The sequence below is a fragment of the Pholcus phalangioides genome, unplaced genomic scaffold, assembly GCF_987345545.1.
Source record: "Pholcus phalangioides strain wild (caught in Gottingen) unplaced genomic scaffold, Ppha-v1.0 ptg000011l_1, whole genome shotgun sequence".
NCBI lineage: Eukaryota > Metazoa > Arthropoda > Arachnida > Araneae > Pholcidae > Pholcus > Pholcus phalangioides.
In genome coordinates this window covers 30026790-30046215 of record NW_028301604.1, presented here as the reverse complement: position 1 = coordinate 30046215, position 19426 = coordinate 30026790, and the positions used below count along the sequence as shown (strand labels likewise).

The 19426-nt window shown below is 36.0% G+C and overlaps 1 protein-coding gene and 1 non-coding gene across 2 annotated transcripts in view; both read left to right on the top strand.

Moving 5' to 3' along the window:
* LOC149080321 (uncharacterized) overlaps positions 1–19426 on the top strand; it is a 311347-nt gene that overhangs the window by 10839 nt on the left and 281082 nt on the right. The window lies entirely within an intron of this gene.
* On the top strand, positions 12858–12962 carry LOC149080326 (U6 spliceosomal RNA). Its single transcript, XR_016193631.1, has one exon. It is a non-coding gene; the product is annotated as a U6 spliceosomal RNA (small nuclear RNA).

Below are 19426 nucleotides of genomic sequence, written 5' to 3'. Positions count from 1 at the left end.
AGGCACACCTAAGGAGACGGTTCGTACTCCCGAAGAACAATCTTTTTTAGCTCTTCGTAATCCCCATACTGGTCTTCCTCCACGAGTGCCAACAGTTTGGCGCTCTTTTCCCCCAACAAATTAATGAGGATCTTGGCCTGGTACCTTTCGGGAATATTTTCATTCGTGAATGCCCTTTCCAAACTCGAAAAAATAATAATAATTCCACCCTTCTGCCTGGAGTGGCACCTTAACCGCCAGGACCCGTATTGTCCTGACCATCTCCTCCACAGACCTCTCCGTCGGGTTCTGTCCTGGGTAGGACTCCTGTTAGGTCTATTTTCCATTTCCAGTCTCATTTTCTCTATCTCTGCCCTTTCTTCCTTTCCCCTTTCCAGTTTTAACCTAAACCGCTCTTCTTCTTCCCTCGCCTTCCTTTGTCGGTTTCTATAATTCCCATTACAGCTTCGGCTGACTCCTCCTCAAATGTCTTGCATTCTAATATGCATTTTCTTAAATCGAGGACCTAAACCTCAGGCGACACCGTGATCCCTAGCTCCTCAGCCAGCACAGATTGTCCATTTTCTGTTCTACAGTCCAGAATGACCATCTATTCCGTGTCCGTATAGGATTCTTTCAGGATTCGCATTAGATCGATAGCTCAACACCGCTGAGCGTGTCCGTCGGTCTCCTCGTTCCAGCGTATGAAGGAGACGAAACTGATTCATTTTTAGTTGACGTTTATTCTTGATTAAATAATATAAAGCATTTTCTTACACACACACACATATATATATATTACATATATAAACTGAAGAGCCAAAAAAAAACTGGTACAGGCATGCGTATGCAAATAAAGAGATATGGAACCAATCAGAGTACGGAGCTGCGATCGGCAACGCCTATATAACACAACAAGTGTCTGGCATAGTTGTTAGATCGGTTACTGCTGCTACAATGGCAGGTTATCGAGATTTAAGTGAGTTTGAACGTGGTGTTATAGTCGGCGCACGAGAGATGGAACATAGCATCTCCGAGGTAGCGATGAAATTTGGATTTTCACGTACGACCATTTCACGAGTGTAGCGTGAATATCGGGAATCCGGTAAAAAATTAGATCTACGACATCGCTGCGGCCGGAAAAAGATCATGCAAGAACGGGACCAACGACGACTGACGACAATCATTAAACGTGACAGACGTGCAACCCTTCCGCAAATTGCTGCAGATTTCAATGCTGGGCCATCAACAAGTGTCAGCGTGCGAACCATTCAACGAAACATCATCGATATGGGCTTTCGGAGCCGAAGGCCCACTCGTGTACCCTTGATGACTGCACGACACAAAGCTTTACGCCTCGCCTGGGCCCGATGTGAAAATTATGAAACTAATTCATAGTCAAACACATTGACTGGGCGCAGGGAATCCCGTAATATAAGTTTAACCGTATACAGTTGCCACTCATATCAAAAGTAAATTGTACAAGATAAACAAAACAGAAGAGTTGCCATTCTGTAAACCAGCAGAATATAAAACTTCAACATTCCCACCAATTCTATGGTTTACAGGTAATATATATAAAACAAACAATGTAAAAAAAATAAAAAAAAAAAAAATATATATATATATATATATAATCATGAAATTTTCACATTGATCATATTTCGCAATTTTTCAAACCTCTCTTTTGGAAGGCGTTTGGTGAAAATATCGGCTATTTGATCAACTGATTTAACATGTTTCACATAGATGGATTTATCCTCATATTTTTCTCTTATGAAATGGTACCTAACATCTATGTGTTTGGTTCGCTTATGGCATACCGGGTTTTTGATGAGTTTTATGGCACTTTGGTTATCAGTGCACAAGGGTACTCCATCGGCATTAATAATTTCACCAGAATCCTTGAGAAGTTGAGTTAACCACAGAGTTTCTTTCGCAGCTGTCGAAGCAGAGATGTATTCCGCTTCTGTGGTTGATGTAGACACAACTGACTGTTTTTGGGTAGCCCATGTCACAGCTCCATCGCTAATCTTGAACACATATCCTGATGTCGATTTTCGAGTGTCCACATCATTCGCAAAGTCAGCGTCGGTATAACCAACCAAGGTTGATTCATCAGAGCTCTGTTGTGTATACTCGATTCCGTACGATGATGTACCTTTCAGGTATCTGAAGATTCTTTTGACGGCATTCCAATGACAAAGTCCAGGATTTTCTTGGTACCTGCTCACGATATTAACAGCAAACATTATGTCAGGACGAGTAGTGAGAGCTAGAAACATTAATGTTCCGACTGCTTCACGGTAAGGTACTGAACTTTTCTCAAGTGGTGTTGAGTCTGCAGAGATTATAGCATTGGGATCCGCAGGAACACTGACAGGATTTGCATTCTCAAGAGAGAATCGTTTCAGCATTCTGTGAATATAACTTTTCGAATGGATGACGATGGAATTTTTCTTCTCAATGAACTCTATACCAACGAAAAGTCCCTTTTCCCACACCACAGCTTCAAAAGTGTTCTTCAGATTATTGACGATTTCTGTGAGGATGTCTTCATTTTCACAAAATAGCAAACCGTCATCTACGTAAAGGACCAGTAACACAGTCTTTAATTTGAATGTCCCAAAATAAACTGAAGAATCTGCAACTGATTGTACGAAACCATAACTTTTTAGAAAGTCTGAGAATTTCTTGTTCCAACATCTTGAAGCTTGTTTCAGACCGTACAAAGATTTCTTTAGTTTGCACACCTTGTTGTCATCACTTGTTAATCCCGGAGGTGACTCAAGATATATTTCTCCCTCTATTTCACCATGGAGAAAAGCGGTTTTTATGTCAAATTGCATTATCTTGCGTTGGACAGCAATAGCAAACAGAACCCTTATCGTGTCGTATCTTGAAGTTGGTGAATAGGTTTCTGAGTAATCAATTCCTTCAATCTGCGAAAAGCCTTTTGCACACAGCCTTGCTTTGAACTTCTTAATTTTTCCATCTGGGAAATATTTAATTTTGAATACCCATTTTGAACCTACAGTCCTTTTGCCATCTGGTAGATTGACAAAGTCAAAAACTTCATTCTTCTCAAGAGCATCGATTTCTTCTTTAATCGCTTTTTTCCAATCCTGTGACTGAGGAGAACACATCGCCTCTTCATATGAAACAGGTGTTTCGATTTCCGTCACATTCGCTTCGAAGTTAGAAGGAGACTTTATTGTAGATCGATCTCGAAGATTGTACCTGTGGGTTTTTCTTCCAGGATCAGGATTCCTAGATTCGCGATCAGACATATCATCTTGCATATCTTCATCACAGTTCGAGCTTATATCATTGTTTTCATCCGGAATGACATGTACTTTGGATGTTGAGGGAAGCATCTTCACATCATGGACTTCATTGAACTTGACATTTCTCGACACTTTCACAGTTCTTTTATTCGGATCGAATAATCGATAGTTGTTCGAGTCTCTATCATATCCCACGAAGATCATCTTCTTACTTTTGGGTTCCTGTTTTTTCTTTGAGAGTCCGGAACGTGCATGAACGCTTCGCTTCCAAAAATCTTGAGATGATTCAGGCAATTTTTCTTTCCAGTCCAAAGTTCATATGGGGTAGAATTTGGAGCTTGACTTGTTGGTGTTTTGTTCAGAATATATACTGCAGTATTCACTGCTTCTGCCCACAAGTACTTAGGTAGCTGTTTTGCGTACAGCATTGATCTGGCACTTTCAACAATTGTTCTCATGTCTCTTTCTGCACAACCGTTTTGTTCGGGTGTGTATGGTGCCGTTGTTTCCATCAAGATGCCTTTACGACCAAGGAAATTGTTGAACTCGTTATTGATAAATTCAGTTCCATTGTCAGTTCTGACTGCTTTGACAACATGTTGAAATTTGTTTTCACAGAGATGAACAAATTTTCTGAACTGTTCAAACGCATCACTTTTGTGTTTTATGAAAGCAACTGAACGATAGCCTGTGAAATCATCCTTAAAAAGAATGAAATAATTTGATCCTCCCACCGATTGAACAGACATCGGTCCACAAAGATCACAATGAATTAGTTCACCTGGGATAGTCGATTTATGTTCCCTTCTTGTGAAAGATAGCTTATGTTGCTTTCCATACTGACAAGCCTCACAAAAGAATTTTTCGGCATCAGAAAAATTAATGTTTTCTTTCAAAATATTTCGTTCACATAGCTCTTTAAGAGCCTTCATATTTATGTGACCAGTTCTTTCATGCCATAATTGCAAGTCGTTGTTACGTGTAATATTTACCTCATCACTAAATATGGTTTTGAAGAGCATTTTATACAAATTATTTGGAGTACGAATACCTTCAGCAATTAATCTATTGTCATGATAAATTTTCACATAGTGATTTTTTTTAATTATCTTCATGTTCCTGGCAGCCAGTACACCTTCCGACAGTAAATTTATTTTTAGACCAGGGACATATAATACTTCATGGATCTCCCCATTATTCCATGTACCATTCACGAATTTCTTAATCAAAACCTTACCTTTACCAAGAACGGGTAATTCAGTGTTGTTGCCGAGCTTAATTTGACCATCTGCCTCTTGATAATCACTAAGACACTTTTTAATACACGTCACGTGAGCAGATGCACCACTGTCAAGAATCCACTCATTTTCACCTGATTGAAGAGCACTGGAGACACTTTCAGTACTGAGCAAATCATGATTTACATCGGTAAAATTGGACGCACCATCATTTTCGGACGAACGACGATTGAAGTCGTGCTTTCGTTGTTTACATTCGGAGGCATAGTGCCCTTTCCTTCGGCAAGAATAACAGATTACTTTCGACTTGTCGAGACGCTTTTCGGATTTTTTATGACTCTGAAAGTTCTTGTTTTTCGACGAATAGTACTTCTTCGGCTTAGAAACTGAGACACACGCAGTTTCATTCTGTTCGTTGCGCGAAATCGAAAGCTCTTCATCGATGAGACGTGCCGTTAGATTGGCGACCGTTTGCTTACTTGAATCCATAGACAACCAGGCTTGACGAAAGTTCATGTATTTTGTCGGCAAAGTACTTAGAATTTTCGTTGTGATTGTAACATCACTCACCTCTTCACCGGCGTCCGTGATTTGACGAGCGAGGTTTTCAACTTTCGCTATATACTCCACAGCTGACTCGCTGCTTTCCATTTTCAGCTGATGAAATCTGTCCAGCAATAACATTTTGTTGAAGGCGAACTTTTGCTGATAAATCGAGTCTAGTTTGTCAATCATTTCTTTCGAGGAACGACAGTTTTGCACCAAGGATATCTGGGTCATCGCCGAGGTGATAACAAACATCGCTGTTGCGTCAGCTTTCTCCCATCGTGCGAGGGCAGGACCTACATCCGGTTTAGCATTCTCGACTACAACCACGTCGTAGACTCCTTTAGCTTTCAACGCACAGTTCACCAAGAACTTCCATTGGGAATAATTCGAGCCGTCGAATTTGTTGATTGACGAAATCTCAACTGCAGCCATCGTGGTAGTCGAAACGTAAACTAACGGATTCGGAAACTATAACTTGTTCACAAAGAACATAAATCTCTCAAAACTTTCAATTAACTTGTCAACAGGGACTGGGCCCATAACCTGTGAAAATTATGAAACTAATTCATAGTCAAACACATTGACTGGGCGCAGGGAATCCCGTAATATAAGTTTAATTGTATAGAGAGATAGACAGATACAACCGTATACAGTATGGCTGCGTAAACAAGACTGGTAGTTGCCACTCATATCAAAAGTAAATTGTACAAGATAAACAAAACAGAAGAGTTGCCATTCTGTAAACCAGCAGAATATAAAACTTCAACACCCGACAACACCGACATTGGAGTGTTGAGGACTGGAAACACGTTGCCTGGTCTGACGAGTCTCGGTTCCAATTGCTTCGAGCTGATGGACGTGTACGGGTATGGAGACAACCTCATGAATCCATGGACCCTACATGTCAACAGGGGACTGTTCAAGCTGGTGGAGGCTCTGTGATGGTATGGGGCGTGTGCACTTGGCGTGATATGGGACCCCTGATACGTCTAGATACGACTCTGACAGGTGACAGGTACGTAAGCATCCTGTCTGATCACCTGCTGAATCATCCATTCATGTCCATTGTGCATTCCGACGAACTTGGACAATTTCAGCAGGACAATGCGACACCCCACACGTCCAGAATTGCTACAAAGTGGCTCCAGGAATACTCTTCTGACTTTAGACACTTCCGCTGGCCACCTAAATCCCCAGACATGAACATTATTGGACATATCTGGGATGCCTTGCAACGTGCTATTCAGAAGAGATCTCCACCCCATCTTACTCCTACGGATTTATGGACAGACCTGCAGGATTCATGGTGTCAATTACCTCCAGCACTACTTCAGACATTAGTCGAGTCCATGCCACGTTGTGTTGCGGCACTTCTGCGTGCTCGCGGGGGTCCTACACGATATTAGGCAGGTGTACCAGTTTTTTTGGCTCTTCAGTGTTATATATATATCGCACTATATATTACGTATATTGTCCACGTTGAAACTGCAAAGGTGCGGACCGAGCATTCCGCCCTTCTCTCTTTCTTGGAGTTCCTTGTTCGCCTCCTTTCTCCCCCAGCCAAAACTCTCTCGACTGTCTCTTTTTGTTTTTCACCTCCTTCTCTCTCTTCTTTTCTTCATCCGGGGATGATCTTCAAGAGCGCCCCTCGCTTTTGGCAACTCCTCACCCCTTGGTGAAGGCAAAATTTCTCCCAGTTCTGACAACATGAAATCACGTCACGTCAGTGTAGTGTGGTTCAGCCTTTACGCCATCAGTCGAAGTGAAGTCATTGTGTGTGTTGGTCGTGATATCTACTATATATACAGGGTGGTAACTATTGACCGACCAATAATTACACACGTGATTCCTTGTGAAAAACTAATACAGAAAAGTGTTTTCCGTTTTCGATCGGACGAATATTAAGTGAGTTATAAGCTTTTAAAATTTTGTGACGTGTCATTTTTCTAACGGTCAATTATATGCCAAACACCGAACCAAAGTGCATTTCTCCGCCAGCAGCGGGTTGTCACTTCTTAAAAATGAACTGAAATATTCAATCCTATTAGAAGCCAAGTTCGGCCTTCTTCCTTCACGATTGGCGCTTTTACTCTCAATGCAGTGTGATAGTATGACCTCGTTGTTACGTGTAACTACGTATTAGTTTCATCCACTAATTTGGCAAATTTATCACCACATTTTTAAAGTATTAGCCAAATGAGATCTACTTGAAATTTTTTTTAACCAAATCAATACTTTTTGCCAAAATGTGGTAATTTGTTCTCTTTCACTATCAAGTCAACATTTTTGGGGGAAGGTACATACAGTGCGTTGTGTTTACTACGCGATCGTTTTTATACGCTGTCGTTTTAATCAGATTACATATTGATCAATGAAACAGGACAATATTTTTTGAGTTATTTTAAATCTCATCGAAACAGTCATGTGTAATAAACTTTAAAGAAGATTGCAAAAATGGTAGCTTGACGAAGGTGACTTGTGAAAACACTAAAATAATAACAACGCTCCGATCAGAAACTTTCAATCAAACTAGTCATTTTATGAATTGGCATATTCAAAATAATTAGTGGTTTCTCGGATATTTTCTATTGATTATTCATCGAGTCACATTTTCATGCCGATTTCTGCATGTTGCAATGACGGTTTTTTATTTCCTTTTGACTGCAATTGATTTTTATCGCGATGAAATATTAATAAATTTTTACTTTATCTTTTCACAAGAAAGATTTGGACCACTTTGAAATTTTTATTCCAGCCTACATGATTCGCGCAGAACTTGGACATTTTTTTTAAAATGAAGGTTTATTCAGGGGCGTATTTATTCGATTGGACTTTGATTTTTGTAGCGCAAGAACCAATTAGTTCGAACTGCGCCAAAACAAATGACCAATTGAAAATAATTTTGCTTGTCATGTCAGGAAAGGAGGCAATTGCCCTGGGACAACACATTCTAGAGCAAGAAGCCTTCGTCCGCGATTTTTCGATGCTGTGACGTCATCGCACTCCGTCTCAAAACTCCGTCCTGTTTGGATGCCAATAACATGTTATTGGCTTTATTGTTGTAGCCATCGCAACTGATAACTAATTGCATTAATAACAAAATAGTGGGTTTGTCTATTAGTCCCCATATAAATTTCCATGTTCATCCTTGCCCTTCAACATACAGGGCCAGACCATTTTTTCCCTGGTAGTGTATCTGATTAAAATTATCAGAAAAGCTGGTTGTATTAAAAATTGAGGTTTTTTTTTTCAAATAGAATTTCGTCCCACCTATGAATTTTGTGAGGTCCATGTTTTGGCCTTCTTGAACATAGATCACATGTTGCTTCATAATGTAATTCTTAAAATTAATCTACGTTTGTCAGTGATTGGTACAGAAGGGGCATTTTCGAAATAGACTTGCAGTGCGTTATGATGAACAACTTTGGGTTCTTTAGAAATTACAAAATACCGTGTTGATGAATTGGGTTTTCCATGTTTTAACTGGCAAATATATACAAATACTTATTCAAAAGCCAGGTTAGGGAAATATAGACAGGTACTAACAATATTTCTTTGAGGTAAGTTTTAGTATGTGGGAGGGGGTAATTTTCTGTGGAGTTTTTTCTGACGTATTTCTAAAGAACCTTCAAATAAAAATGCAATTTTAAAGGAAAATAAGGTCATAAATTTTATAGGCAGGTATTTTTAAAGGTCAATAAATTTTATGCAAAAAGGAAAGTGGTGACATTTTCAAAAAAGCACTATTTTTGATTTTTACTACTTGAATCTAGAGATATGAGGTGAGAATATTCTCGGAGAATGAGAATATTATCAATATTATCCTGGATGTAAAAATTGGAGAATAATCGAGAATATTCATTTTTCTTTTAAATTAAATTTTTTTTTTACTAACTTTGTTTATATTGTGAAATATAAATCAGTTTTCTTTGCCCGAAACATTTACAACAAAACAATTTTTGGTATAATCACCCCCAATGACAACTTTTATTTCTAGAATATTCTCAGATCATGATGAGGTTTTAAAAGTTTGGTTATATATAAAGATTTCAGAAACCTTAAAAAATTATTTTAGAATTAGATATATTTTTAGAAATAAGTTCACAACAAAAGAAATTAAATCAAAGTTGATTGATAAAGGAAGCTATTCTTATACAACCACTTTCATTCTAAGAAGATACAGAACTGTTGTTTTCTTCAATGCACATACACTTAAATTCTGTATCACTCAGTTCTTTTAAAAGTTGTGCAATTCAGCTCTGTTGGTTTAATTTTCTTGCTTTCAATTTTTCATTTGTGGTCTACAAACTTAAACATTCCCACCTTGACGGGAAGAGAGACGGGACAGAAAATATTCTGTCAAAGGGCAACTATTATAAATTACTAGAGAATATTCTCAAGTTATTTATCAAGATTATTATAATACATGTTATTACATATATTCTTGATACTCTCTGGAAAGATTTTGGTAACTGAAATTCTCTCTGCAAGCACTATTATTAATAACTTCAGAATAATTATTTTCTACATGAAAATCCCCAGTAATTTATGAAAGTAGTTACTTCTTCCAGAGAATGTTCTCAAGGATATTATATGTAACTATGTATTATAAATAACAAGAGAATATTCTCATCAAGAACTTATAAGTCGCAAGTTATTTATTATATTTATTTCACGAAAAGTTCCTTTTACATATTTATTTTTTTTATAAATGACTTAAAATATATATTGTATGTGTTGAGAAATAAAGGATACTATATAGTTGAATTGGTCTCAATTTTCTTTTGGTTAAAGTCAACGGAAATGAAGTTCTGAAAAATTAATGCTCTTGGGGAAGTTTTGAGGTCAAAAGGTAAGTTTTTATCAAAACTCTGGCCGTAATTGATACTTGGAAATAATGAATTATAAGTATAAACTTGTATATTCGAGTGCAATCTTTAATAATTTAGCCTCTTTTTTTTATATAACATTAAGAAAAAATATAGCAACGTGGGTCGATGTGTTATAACACATCGGCGTTAGTGTGGTGCTGGAAAACGATCTTACAGGGAAGATGGGTTTCGTAGGACAGAATTCGATGACGTCACGAATCTCGGGGTCAGGCCTTCTGCTTTAGAAGGTATTGCCCTGGGACCCCTCTTAACAGAGACGGACTTCAGGATTTTGCCACCCCGTTGTCCTTATATGTGTGTTTCGTTTCTTAATTTTTGGCGAGTAATCATGGCGAGTAACACATTTGAGCAAAATTTCAGAATTTTCGGGGTCGCAGTAGCTTTTTTTAATCTTAGGGTATGTCCATAGTGCACCGATTCTCGCTTTACTGCTTAAACCGCGGCAGTTGTAGAAGGCGAGATGATCCCGCGCGATTCTAGCTGGCGGTGGTTATAGTGCACGACTCGCGGGAGCGTCTGCCTGCATGAGCAGTTGGCATCATGGAGCTATCACGTGGGGATCTATTGTGTTTTTGTTGGCAACAAAAAATATTTATCATAAAATTAAACATGAAAGAATGACGAATGTACATGAAATGAATAGAACTCGCCTTGAAGTTGCAATGGGTTAGTGTAATCCCGAATTATAGTTAATTAATTGATGATAAATCAGCGATTTTTCGCTTTTAGTGCCACAACAAATTTTCGATTAGAAAAACGAGAATTAATCGTTACAAAATTCCGTTTAATTTAGTTTTATCGTTAATTAGTTTATTAACGATAAAATTAAATCATGATCCATAATTAGTTAATAAACTAATTAACGATAAAACTAAATCAAACGAAATTTTGATTAATTAACGATATCATTTTTATTATGTCAACTAATTAACGATTAATATTAACAATAATTAGTCGTGATAAAAACTCCGTTGGATTCAATATAAGCGTTAATTAACCTTAATTAATGATTACTTAATGATATCGCTTTTATTATGTCATATCTAGTTAACGATAAGTATTAACAATAATTATTCGTCATAAAAACTCCAATTGGATTCACTATAATTGTTAATTTTCCTTAATTACTTAATGATTAACAATTTCGTTTTCATTATGTCATAATTAATCAACGATTAGTAATAACTATAATTAATCGTTACAAAAACTCCGATTTACTATTCCACTATAATACGAATAACGAAACGAATACGAGGAACATATCCGTTTTAAAGTGCAAGCGGTGAGCCGGTCAAGCGAGAAAAAGAAATAATGATTAATTCTGGTTAAAGCGAGTAAAAGCAGTTTGAGCCGGTAAATGCAGGTAGGCGGGCGCAGTATGGCCACCCCAATGAGTTTTCACGATCTTTTTTCAGCCGCGATAAAGCGAGTAGCGAGAAGCGGTTCACTATGGACGTACCCTTATGGATGAACTCAAAAACATCTGCAACGTTATAAAATCGTAATATAATTAACACCCACTTAAAAATTTGAAAAAGTGTGCACACAAAACAACAAAAGATGGAAAAGAAACTAGTTTACTTTCTCGATTGCATAGGGTTATATCATTGTGCAGTTTAAAAAAACTTGAGGTTGCCCCCAGGGTTCATGTAGTGGACCCGCTTTTTGGAATACTACATTCGATTCATCACTTCGACTCTGGTGGGCCCCGGGGGGGGGGGTCACAGCATAAGCCTTTGCCGATGACTTCCTTCTCTTGGTGTCTGCTAAGGAACCCAATGAAATTACAGTCTCTGTCAACGCTGCTTTGACACAGATCTCCGAATGGTTACAACAAAATGATATGCAAGTGGAACCATCCAAATCACTATTTCTCTGGCGAAACAAGAGGAAAAAGAGTCCCACTATGAAAACTGACGGGGAAGGAATTAAGTTTACCGAAAAAGGTCTCAAAAATATAGGAATATGGTTCACCAACAAGCTAATTTTTTTAGCACACTCACATTAATTACTTAGAAAAACGACCAATACGATGGATCATTTCGGACGATTATTGGGTGCAGGGTGGGGATATTATCGTAATCTAAAGAACACCCTCTACGGAACTGTACTGTATCGACAGATTGCCCTCGGGGCTCCCATTTGGTTTTCTTTCCCCTCCGCTGGGCGCCTGGAAAAGATGGACATGATTCACAGACAAACTCTAATTTATATCACGCGAGCATATCGAACCATGGCCACCACGGTTTTACAGATTGAAACTGGTAAACTCCCCCGGGACTAGCTATACAATCTTTTCAAATTTATGAAAATTGGAAAATTAGCAATTATACTCATTTTCACGAATTTCAATGGCTAATTAATTATGATTTTAATAAGCATCAGGATCATTGTGATTAATAAATGACAAGCTTTCAAATTTATGAAAATCAGAAAATTCGCAATTTTACTAATTTCCACTAATTTGAATGGCTAATTAGTTAATTAATTATGGTCTTAATTACCATCAGGATCGTTGTGATTGATAAATGACAAACTTTCAAATTTATGAAAATTAGAAAATTCGCATTTTTACTAATTTTCATGAAAGAGACTAAATGTCAGCTTTTACCAACTCGACTTGGTAAAACCTAGGTTTTACCACTCTTCGGGCTTTTACCGTAACATATATACCAACTGTTTTTAGGAATATTTGTTTACCTTCCCCACCCCCCGCACTCCATGCTGAAGCTAGCCAATATGGTCCTTAAGACAGGGTCATCAATGCCAATCAACGGAAAAAAACATTTAGACCTTTGATTGGCTGGCAGGATATTTCAAAGCCTACCATAGGATTTGAGAAGTTAAAAGGTTAAATTTAGCTCTTGAAGTATCAGAAATTCTAAGAGTTTAACGCGAAAACAAGAGTGTCAGGATTTTTTTGTGTGTTTATCAAATTTTTTTATAACGATACATAGATGATTAGCATGGCCCCGCGCAAGGATGACACGCAAAATCATGAAGCGTTCCACATTTTTTTTTGAAGAAGCCAAGATCGGCCTTCTTCCTTCACGATTGGCGCTTTTACTCTCAATGCAGTGTGATAGTATGACCTCGTTGTTACGTGTAACTACGTATTAGTTTCATCCACTAATTTGGCAAATTTATCACCACATTTTTAAAGTATTAGCCAAATGAGATCTACTTGAAATTTTTTTAACCAAATCAATACTTTTTGCCAAAATGTGGTAATTTGTTCTCTTTCACTATCAAGTCAACATTTTTGGGGGAAGGTACCTACAGTGCGTTGTGTTTACTACGCGATCGTTTTTATACGCTGTCGTTTTAATCAGATTACATATTGATCAATGAAACAGGACAATATTTTTTGAGTTATTTTAAATCTCATCGAAACAGTCATGTGTAATAAACTTTAAAGAAGATTGCAAAAATGGTAGCTTGACGAAGGTGACTTGTGAAAACACTAAAATAATAACAACGCTCCGATCAGAAACTTTCAATCAAACTAGTCATTTTATGAATTGGCATATTCAAAATAATTAGTGGTTTCTCGGATATTTTCTATTGATTATTCATCGAGTCACATTTTCATGCCGATTTCTGCATGTTGTAATGACGGTTTTTCATTTCCTTTTGACTGCAATTGATTTTTATCGCGATGAAATATTAATAAATTTTTACTTTATCTTTTCACAAGAAAGATTTGGACCACTTTGAAATTTTTATTCCAGCCTACATGATTCGCGCAGAACTTGGACATTTTTTTTAAAATGAAGGTTTATTCAGGGGCGTATTTATTCGATTGGACTTTGATTTTTGTAGCGCAAGAACCAATTAGTTCGAACTGCGCCAAAACAAATGACCAATTGAAAATAATTGTGCTTGTCATGTCAGGAAAGGAGGCAATTGCCCTGGGACAACACCTTCTAGAGCAAGAAGCCTTCGTCCGCGATTTTTCGATGCTGTGACGTCATCACACTCCGTCTCAAAACTCCGGCCTGTTTTTTCGCCGTCGATAGCTTTTCTTCCCTGATCGCCATATTGACAAGTGACAACAGTAAGCACTCACGTGCACGCAGTTCTTTAGTGATAAATTTCTATTTTAAACATTTATTTTATTAATTTATGGGCAAGGTAATAAACAATACTGTTGCACAAGTCCTTTAAAAAGAATAAGTTGGAGAAAACAACAGCTAATCCGGCCACCTGCGAGCTTCGTGGAAGGAAGTATAGGCCTATCTGTACAGCTGCATATAAAATCACACAGGTTAGTTCATTTTTTACTACTACATGAAATGCATTGATGGATATTCTGTAATATTATTGCAAACATAGTTAATTTCATAATCGAAATTTTCATAAACTCAGTGCTATACATAGGGATAGGGCTTTATTAAGTTAATTGATAATTGGCACTGTGCTATTTGAATCTTTTTTTCTTTTTTTTTTTTTTGTTATCCTTCAACGTAAGAAGTTTTTAAAGAATAAACAGTTGGAGGGAATTTAGAATAATAACAGAAAATATATTTCATTTGCCGCCACCTCACATTCAGGAGCAGGGCTCCTATAAAATTTTTAGTGGATCCCACTCTAATATTTCTCATTGGAGCCTTTGTGATGGAACTTCAAGTAATTACGTGATAGGAAATATTTTATTTCATGCCCCCTCCTGAAACTGGATCCGTTTGTAAGACCTGCTAGGGTCAAAGCAATGGAAATTCTAAATTTTTTTAATGTTATAATTTCAGCTAAATACATTCACAAATTTTGAAAAAATTCAAACGTCTAATGATGCTTTTATTTCATGTCAATAGGTGTGTATGACTTGGACAGTATCATGGGATGAGACCAGAATCATGTGAATTTGCTGAGCGCCCAAGAAGAGTGAGGACTTTATAGAACCACCAGACCAGAATCAAAGTTTTCCCAGCTCCATAAGGGCTGACTGTGGTACTACAGACAGCCCAGATGGGCCTATGAAGAAGGGAAGATATGTGTTTGTGTTTTGTGCAAGTGTATGGATGTGTATGAAACAGAAAAGTTGATAATTTCGGGATAAATGGTCCTGTTCGGTCATTGCTAATGAAAATTTTAGCCTTGGAAAAAAAAACATGCCACCACAACACTTGAGCCTTTTCCTAAGGAGAGAAACAGTTCAAGAAAAATTATGGTACAGTGGTCATTTACATGAGAGTTCAAAGCAAGCTCTGTATAACTCATTTTCTAGGTAAAGATATCATTTTTTGCAAAAACCTTAATTTGCAGTAAAACCAAGCAGCACCACCATCACCAGTCAAATCACAAAGTTTGTAAAGATGTTATACAATAGTCACTCAAATATCAAACCAACCCTATTCGCCAGGGTGATTTTTTTTTTTAATTTTTGATATAAATATGATTAATTCACACATCTATATTGGGATTACAATGTAATGTGGAACTAAAATAATTTCAAAGGTAAGTAAAATATGTGTCAAGTTTTATATAAAGAAATATTCAAGTAATGATGTACAGTTTTTAAAATTTCATGAATTTTCTCTTAAAATTAAATGAGTGTTGAAATATTTATAGAATAACTAAGAAGACAAAGTGTTTCATTATAAATGTGTGAATTTATGTAATGAAGCCCCTCTGAAACACTATTCCAACCATATTACCTGTTATAATGCCAAAATTCTTTGGGACGGGTGGTGGCATTATATCTGGGCTAGACTATTAGGTTAAAAAAATGCCAATTTATTTTTCCATATAAATTAACAAATTTCTCAACACACAAAACAAAAAATATCCGAGTGATGATTATATTGATACCAACGAGGGAGTAGTGTGTAATCATAGAATATTAACTAGAATTTTCCCCATGTCTATATAAATTTGGTCAGATACATAGTTTACCTGTCTTGAACATATATGGCTCATTGCTTCATAATGTAATTCTCAAAATTGTGTGATCCACTTTGGATGTTATTGGCTTTATTGTTGTAGCCATCGCAACTGATAATTAATTGCATTAATAACAAAATAGTGGGTTTGTCTATTAGTCCCCATATAAATTTCCATGTTCATCCTTGCCCTTCAACATACAGGGCCAGACCATTTTTTCCCTGGTAGTGTATCTGATTAAAATTATCAGAAAAGCTGGTTGTATTAAAAAATTGAGGTTTTTTTTTTCAAATAGAATTTCGTCCCGCCTATGAATTTTGTGAGGTCCATGTTTTGGCCTTCTTGAACATAGATCACATGTTGCTTCATAATGTAATTCTTAAAATTAATCTACGTTTGTCAGTGATTGGTACAGAAGGGGCATTTTCGAAATAGACTTGCAGTGCGTTATGATGAACAACTTTGGGTTCTTTAGAAATTACAAAATACCGTGTTGATGAATTGGGTTTTCCATGTTTTAACTGGCAAATATATACAAATACTTATTCAAAAGCCAGGTTAGGGAAATATAGACAGGTACTAACAATATTTCTTTGAGGTAAGTTTTAGTATGTGGGAGGGGGTAATTTTCTGTGGAGTTTTTTCTGACGTATTTCTAAAGAACCTTCAAATAAAAATGCAATTTTAAAGGAAAATAAGGTCATAAATTTTATAGGCAGGTATTTTTAAAGGTCAATAAATTTTATGCAAAAAGGAAAGTGGTGACATTTTCAAAAAAGCACTATTTTTGATTTTTACTACTTGAATCTAGAGATATGAGGTGAGAATATTCTCGGAGAATGAGAATATTATCAATATTATCCTGGATGTAAAAATTGGAGAATAATCGAGAATATTCATTTTTCTTTTAAATTAAATTTTTTTTTTACTAACTTTGTTTATATTGTGAAATATAAATCAGTTTTCTTTGCCCGAAACATTTACAACAAAACAATTTTTGGTATAATCACCCCCAATGACAACTTTTATTTCTAGAATATTCTCAGATCATGATGAGGTTTTAAAAGTTTGGTTATATATAAAGATTTCAGAAACCTTAAAAAATTATTTTAGAATTAGATATATTTTTAGAAATAAGTTCACAACAAAAGAAATTAAATCAAAGTTGATTGATAAAGGAAGCTATTCTTATACAACCACTTTCATTCTAAGAAGATACAGAACTGTTGTTTTCTTCAATGCACATACACTTAAATTCTGTATCACTCAGTTCTTTTAAAAGTTGTGCAATTCAGCTCTGTTGGTTTAATTTTCTTGCTTTCAATTTTTCATTTGTGGTCTACAAACTTAAACATTCCCACCTTGACGGGAAGAGAGACGGGACAGAAAATATTCTGTCAAAGGGCAACTATTATAAATTACTAGAGAATATTCTCAAGTTATTTATCAAGATTATTATAATACATGTTATTACATATATTCTTGATACTCTCTGGAAAGATTTTGGTAACTGAAATTCTCTCTGCAAGCACTATTATTAATAACTTCAGAATAATTATTTTCTACATGAAAATCCCCAGTAATTTATGAAAGTAGTTACTTCTTCCAGAGAATGTTCTCAAGGATATTATATGTAACTATATATTATAAATAACAAGAGAATATTCTCATCAAGAACTTATAAGTCGCAAGTTATTTATTATATTTATTTCACGAAAAGTTCCTTTTACATATTTATTTTTTTTATAAATGACTTAAAATATATATTGTATGTGTTGAGAAATAAAGGATACTATATAGTTGAATTGGTCTCAATTTTCTTTTGGTTAAAGTCAACGGAAATGAAGTTCTGAAAAATTAATGCTCTTGGGGAAGTTTTGAGGTCAAAAGGTAAGTTTTTATCAAAACTCTGGCCGTAATTGATACTTGGAAATAATGAATTATAAGTATAAACTTGTATATTCGAGTGCAATCTTTAATAATTTAGCCTCTTTTTTTTATATAACATTAAGAAAAAATATAGCAACGTGGGTCGATGTGTTATAACACATCGGCGTTAGTGTGGTGCTGGAAAACGATCTTACAGGGAAGATGGGTTTCGTAGGACAGAATTCGATGACGTCACGAATCTCGGGGTCAGGCCTTCTGCTTTAGAAGGTATTGCCCTGGGACCCCTCTTAACAGAGACGGACTTCAGGATTTTGCCACCCCGTTGTCCTTATATGTGTGTTTCGTTTCTTAATTTTTTTCCGGAAAATCACGATTACCCTCCCTCCTGGTTCTCAATTCTCGAAATTTGAGAATTTTTTATCACCATGTCTTTACTGTCTATTACTCCAAACATGGTTTTGAGTAGAGCCTACTGTTTCATACGCACATTCATAACATAAATGAGATGCCGTAAAAATATTAAACTGTAATCGTGACAATTTCTAACTGTGATCGATTTCATTCATTGTGTTTGTTGTGTTACTCAGTTAATTGTGTTGCAGAATTTCAATCAAAAGCTGTGATGCAACATGTAAATCTTCCAGAACTTCTGAATTGGAAGTGGAAAAAAAATCTCATCTTAAAGTCGAATTTCCAAACATGACTAAGAAATATTTCATTCAATCGTGAAAATCAGATAGATGCAAAAAATTTCTTGTCAATCGGGTTAATTTTTTTTTTTCAAAATAAAACTAAAGATTAATGAATTAGAGTGTAAATGTGAACAAGAAAAAACGCTTTGAACGCGATTTTCACAAATTGCAGTTTTTGAGCTCATCCTTTTAAGATCTTAAAGAAACCTACTACACACACCAAAAATTAGGAAATTTTGCAGAAATATTTATATGGCATTTTATAGTGAGATGAATCTCGAACTTCGATGTTTGATCATCCGTTAGAATTTTACGAATTTTAAAGTTTGAAAAATTGTATAAATTTTCAAAAATATGAGAAAATATTCAATATTTGTTTCAGAAAATACTAGGGTTAATTTCGAAATCCCAAGTTCAATTTACTAAACATGGCGAATAACACATTTGATCAGAATTTTCGGGGTGGCAGTAGCTTTTTCTTGATCTTGTGGATGAACTGAAAAACATCTGCAACGTTATAAAATCGTAATATAATTAACACCCACTTAAAAATTTGAAAAAGTGTGCACACAAAACAACAAAAGATGGAAAAGAAACTGGTTTACTTTCTCGATTGCATAGGGTTATATCATTGTGCAGTTTAAAAAAACGCCAAGTTATACATTTGGTGAATTTGGCCGGATTTTTAAGTGACGTCATCAATTTTTAAAGCGTTATAACTCATTAATTATGGGTCAGATCAAAAAGCGGAAAACACTTTTCCATATTAGTTTTCACAAGGAATCACGTGTGTCATTATTGGGCGGTCGATAGTTACCACCCTTTATATATATAATATCAACCTGTCTTCTTATATTTTTCTAGCAGTAATAGCACAACGCCATTTCTTTTCAGCAGAGACAATGGGTGCATTCCTCTCAAAAGTCATAAAACATACCCTACAGCAATCATTCGATTTTCTGATATGAACAGACCATTCAGTGTCTGGCTGAGGATACCTTTGTGCTACGCTAGAC